At 39.4% G+C, this 6354-nt stretch overlaps 1 protein-coding gene across 1 annotated transcript in view; it reads right to left on the bottom strand.

The window, feature by feature from the left end:
* LOC102255541 (ephrin type-A receptor 6) overlaps nt 1-6354 on the bottom strand; it is a 994071-nt gene that overhangs the window by 807375 nt on the left and 180342 nt on the right. The gene's annotated exons all lie outside the window — the stretch shown is intronic.

Genomic DNA, 6354 nt, shown 5'->3' with positions numbered 1-6354 from the left:
CACACACACACACACACACCAGCACCCATGGGTTATGGGTTCCATTCCTGGTAAAGGGCACATACCTGGATTGTAGGTTTGATTCACAGCCTGGTTGGGGCGTGAATCTCTCTCCCCATCCCTCCCTCCTTTCCCTCCTTTCTTTCCACTCCCCATCTCTCCCTTCTTTCCACTCTCTCTGAAAAGTAATAGAAAAATATGTCCTCCAATGAGGATTAACAAAAATAAAATTCTATGGGACTCATCTGATTCCACATAATACAGAATTTTTATAAAATATAAAAATTAAAATTGTAAGTGAAGAATTTGCATAATATAGTAGAAAGTACAATGGGAAAAATTAAGGCAGGAAGGTGGAGAAGAGAGTTGCGATTTTAAATGGTGTCCACAGAAGGTCTTACTGAGGAAGTGACATTTGACCAATGCCTCAGAGTTGAGATAGTGAACCTTGAGAAAATAGTACAAATATCCTGAGGCAGGAATGTACAGGTATATTTTAGGAATACCATGAGTGGGCGCTAGAAGCACAGTAGGTAATAAGAATAGAGAATCGGAAAATAGCAAAAAAATAACCCTTTACAAGCTTTCTAAGAACTCTGGCTTTTATTCTGAGCTGGATCACTAAATATACTGCTTCTGCATTTTACATAAAAGCATTCTGCCACCTATTTAAATAGAAGAACCTTATTTATCTTTTTAAAAATTTTAATGAAAATCTTTGAGTACTTTGTAACTGTTATTGTCAGTATTTATACATAGAATATTGGATAAGTCTATAATATAAATTTATATTGTAACTGCATTTTATTTGTATATGGTTGTAATTTTCAACAGAAAAGCCATTCTGAGAACTTTATAGCCAGTTTGGGGAGATAGGCTATTCACCACAGTTTCTCATTTCTATTAAAGATTAGTGAAAATTAGAAACTATCTTTATAGTGAATAAATGCTCAATTTCTTGATTTTATACTGTAGTGATTTATAATAAAATTATTTAATGCATTCTGTTTGCAGTTTCTCATTTTAATTAGCTGTACAGTCATTTAAGCAAGGCTGGTTGAGGGTCAATTATTATAGTTCCTAATAGAATGGCTACTTTCTTCAGTCTACAAGTCTATTTTAAGACTAAGTACTTTTAATTACATATCATCAATTTCCACAAATGAAGTATTTACATTATCCACCAAGGAAACTTAAAAATAATCTATATCTAAAGTTTTCATTTGTAAGTTGCTTGCTTGAAATTCAGAGTATTTTCCAGAAGTAACAGTAAGTTTCTGTGAAAAGACTTTTGAACACACACCTGAGACAAAAGGAAGCTAGGTAAATAGGGGCAGGACCACAGGAAGGGAAATGACACTGAAAACCCAGCTGGACAGAGTTACCGGGACAACCCAGCTGGGCAGGAAAGGACAGCACACACAGGAGACAAACGTTAAAATGTATGGATGTTGCTAAGACAGGCAGCTTGCTGATAACCAATCACCAGGTAGTAAGGGGTAAAAACCAATCCCAAGGATGTTGCTAAGACAAAATTCTTTGAAAGGACCAATCAGGAATTAACAAGCATACCTAAAAAAAGTGCTCGCACTTTCTCTCTCCCACCCTCCCTGTGCTAGATTCTTGAGTTAACGGCAGGAGATGCACTCCCCATCGCATGGCTTATGACCATGTGGGCCTCAACACATGGACTATAACACTTTAATTACCTCTGATACTGAACTACTCCCGACTGTAACAAGGAAAAGGAAGCTCTGACACTGGTCTGCTCCTGGAATCCCAGTTGTACCTTTTTCAGGATTGGCTTCTCTCAATAAACTTCAGTTCCACTAATCATTTATGCCCATGACTTCATTCTTCAATGTCATGAGACAACCAACTTGAACTCAAACACCCACATTTCAGTTTCACACCCATTGTTTGTCAGGGTAATCCAATCTCACAGAAACTCACATAAAATTACCCATCTTAATACTTTTCATCCTAGCATATCATGGGCCATAGTAAGTGTTCAAAGGACAGCAATGCTCATGAACTGAGGTGGTTTTGTAGGTTTGGCCAAGAGTGGGGGAGACTTGGACCTTAACGAATTATAAGATTCAATAAGGCAGAGGGAAAATAGTAAATAGAAATTAATGTATAACACTAACCTCTATGAATACACATTAGAGACATTTTAGCCCTGTACAACATACATATATCCAGTGAGTAAAAGTTTTTGTCCCTATTTAAAACAAACAAACACATAATTTATTCTCTGCTGTGAAATACTTGTATGTACACAAACCTGGTAATTGCAGAAATCACATAATGGAAATATGTATCAAACCAGTCATTAATTCTGCTATTAAGTTGGTCAATTCAATCAACTGCATGCATTTATATAATAGGCAATAAACCCAAAATACTCTGACTCATCAAGCTCATTAAAAAAAGCAAAACATGTTTTATATGTAGGTATTAAAATAAAATACCACCCCAGCCAGTTTTGCTCAGTGAATAGAGCATCAACCTGTGGACTGACAGGTCCCAGGTTCAATTCCAGTCAAGGGCACATACCCGGGTTGTGGGCTCGATCCCCAATAGGGCGTGTGCAGGAGGCAGCCGGTCAATGATTCTCTCTCATCATTGATGTTTTCATCTCTCTCTACCGCTCCCATCCTCTCTGAAATCAATAAAAATATATTTTTAAAAATAAAAAATACCAATATATATAAAATTACCAATATACCTAATGTAGAAAAGAACACAGTAAGTTAAAAATAAATCATACATGCTCTCCATAAAATATCTTGCAAACTGTATCTGTTCTTATGGCCTGGATGAATAAAATAGAAAGCTTTTTCTGTCTCATGGTCATTTTATAAGCCCTTTCTTGGAAACAAGGAGTAGATAAATTATTTACAAACTAATGGGTAAAAAAGTTTTCCTACTCAATGAGAAGTTTATGTTAAGCGAAAATTAGTTGTACAACAAAAGTTTCTTTCTTTAAGAAACTTCAAGGGCACCTTAGATGTAATGACTCCTAAGGACAAATATTTACATACTGAATTTATACTTGTCAAAGCTTTTTCACAAATGTTAAACTCCTTTGACCCTCATCAGTCCAATTAAAGTAAGACAGATTATTTCTGTTTCACATTACTGATAATAAAAAATCTAACACACATATCTAGGAATTAAATTGTTTGGTGAGGCATGGACTGACCAGGCTTTCTAACTTAACTTTCTGTATTTTGTAAGTTTTGCTGGCCTCAGACAGATAGCGCCTTCCAGGACTAGCAAATTCTTAGAGACAGCTAAGGGCTCTGGCATAGAGAGTATCTTTCATATGCAAGCCTTGTTATACCTTTTTATGCCCAAAGGAATTTAGCTATTTGGTCTACTTTACTTAGCTTGCTATGGAACTACATAAAATAAAACAAAACAAACAAACACACACACACACACACACACACACACACACACACACACACAAACAAAACACAACAACACCTAACTGTGTGTAGGTGGGTATGGGTTTTTAGAGAACCCTTAGGCATAAATGGATTAAGTACTGTTCAGAGCTCTTTACATTTCCTATCACTTCTAACAAACATTTGCGTTAAATGGGACTGCCCAAGAGATCCATTAGTGGAGAAATGTTCTTGGGTGCTGTAAAGCATTAGGCTGTATTCACACACTTTGACAACTTCAGTCCTGTGCCAAGTGTTCTTTAGTGGGTAAAAATCCCTGCCCCTGTTTAAGACAAGAAAACACATAAACCATTTTCTAATGTGAAATATTTAGATTTATGTAAACATTGCAATTGATGAAATCTGTCATTAATTGTGCTGTAAAAATAGTTGGTCAATTCTGTCAGCTTCTTGCTTTTACAAAATAGGAACCAAACTTGAAATATTCCAACTCTTCTATCTCATGTTGTTTATTTGATTTTTAAATATTTTAATATAATATAAAAATAACTCAGTAAAGTAAAACTCAAATTATACATGTATTAAAAGATAAACTGAGGCAGTCATTGGGGAATCAGATGGCCTTCCTTTTGAGGCAACAGAGGGAGGCTAGGTAGTCAGGAATCAGGACTATGGGGCAGGGGAGGAAATTAAACTGGGGAACCCAGCTAGGTGGAGTTACTAAGGTACCCCAAATTAGTGGAGAAGGAAGGGCACATGCAAGAGTCATGAAATTTAAAATGTATGGGTATTACTAAGACAGGTAGCATGCAGATAACCAATCACAAGATAGTGAGGCGTACAAACCAATCCCAAGGATGTTGCTAAGGCAAAATTCTTTGAAAAGACCAATCAGAAGCTAACAAGCATATAATTTTTAAAAAAGTACTCACTCCCCCCCCCCTTTTTCTCCCCAACTAGATGGCAAGAGACAAGCTCCCCTGTGGCCATGTGGCTCATGGCCAAGTGGGACTCTGCACATGGACTAATAGACTCTAACACCCATCTGTAACATGGAAAGGAAGCTCTGGACAATGGCCTGCTCCCGGAACCCCAGCTACACCTTTTGTAGGACTGGCTTCTCTCAACAAACTATAGTTCTGCTAACCATTTTGACCATGACTTCATTCTCTGATTTTGTGAGAGAACTAACTTGGACTCAAAACCCCCCACATTTCGGTTTCACTTTCTCAAAGAACGAAAAATGGTCTTTCTAATCAAGAATATTCAGATATTTCTGCTGATAAGTTGACCCAACACCCAGGGTTCTAAAATATACCTCTCAAATTTATGTCTTCTTCACCTTGAAAATCTTTAGAATTCAATGGGAATGTAAGTAGTTATTTCAAAAATAAACTTAAAAATTTTAAAGTAAAAGCATACAGTCTGTTTCTCAACATAGAAAGCTAATTATAACTTCAAATGGCAATGATAAATCCTGATAACTTACTCAAATTTGGACCACAGCTTAGGAAAACTTGTAGTACAAGAAAACGGCAATCACCTTCATTCCTAAATACCTCTGTATCTCCAGAGAGAAAGGGGAGAGGGGGAAAAATCACATCTTAAATACTTTAGGACCCTAAGCAGCTCTAAAGCTAGTCCGATTTAAGGGTGGGGGGGAATCATTTGCAATCAAATGTTAAAAATGTTGATATTAGGGACTAGGAAAGGAAGTAATCTAATAACATTGAAGTATGAAACAGCTATAGAAAAATATTTTGGTTTTTATCTTTACCTGTGCTTCCTAAATGCATAAGTACTTATTTATATGTATGTGGAATTACTTTCTTCTCTTTCCTTTTCTCTATCTGGCTTTTAAAAAAATGCACGACCTGGCACAGAGCCCACGCCATCATGAAGGGGGCAGCAGTGGAGGACAGGAGCGCAGCCACACTAACACGCAGACTGGCCTGGGCCACCACCTTGAACCCACGCAGTGAGCCCCTGACTAGCCATAACTCCTGAGGGATGACCGCCATGCCCTTGTAGTGAGTGGCACACTAACCTCGCACTGGGTTCCAAGATGTCCGTAGAGACCACCAGAGAGACATCCAGTGGCGCACCTCCCTGCCGGGACTTCCAGACCCCGCGCTCCAGCAACCCGCACTGTGAGTGCAAACCAAGGGGTCCCTGCACTCCGCCCTGCCCAGGCCCCAGTAACGTGCTACCGGAGTAAAAAGGAGCTACCAGTGCGTACCCTGCCCAGGCCCCCAGGACTGAGATACTGGTGCAAGCTGAGCCACCCAGCGCCCTGTACAGGGCCCATGACTGTGCTGACAGTGTGAGCCAGGGGCACCTGGATCAGCATCCTACCCAGGCACAGGACCGCACTGCAAGTGTGCTGCCAGAGGTACCTAGGGTGCCACCATGCCCCGGGCGCTGGGGCCACGCATTAAAGTGCATGCCAGAGAGCTCTGGGCCCTCACAGGGAGTCACATATCATAGGAACTGTGCATGTGCCCCACTGAACCTGAGCATCTGCAGTGGACAACTCAGGGACCAGATCTGTAGGGGAATGGAATACAACTCAGAGCAGAGATAGTAAAGGCATGAGACTCAAGGCAGACCCAGCTTCCGGGCTAAGGAGTCCTGTATCATTGGACCTCTAGGGGCTTCAACCTATCAGACCTCAAGCAGGCTGCCCAGGGCCAGAGATAGACAGCAACTCTCATTACACAGAAACAAATACAAAGGGAGAGCAAAAATGGGGAGAAAAAGAAACAATCATCAAAGGAAAGAAAAGGAGGAATCACCAGAAAAGGAACTAAGTGAAATAGAGCAATCTGTCAGAGAAAGAATTCAGAATAATGGTTATAAGGATGCTCAAACGTCTGAATGAGAAATTCACCAACATGTGTAAGAATCAAGAGGAAATGAAGAATGACATAGCTGCAAT

This window comes from Myotis brandtii, unplaced genomic scaffold, assembly GCF_000412655.1.
Source record: "Myotis brandtii unplaced genomic scaffold, ASM41265v1 scaffold63, whole genome shotgun sequence".
NCBI classification, from domain to species: domain Eukaryota; kingdom Metazoa; phylum Chordata; class Mammalia; order Chiroptera; family Vespertilionidae; genus Myotis; species Myotis brandtii.
The sequence above is the reverse complement of the archived record's forward strand: the minus strand, read 5'-3'. Positions and strand labels throughout refer to the sequence as shown.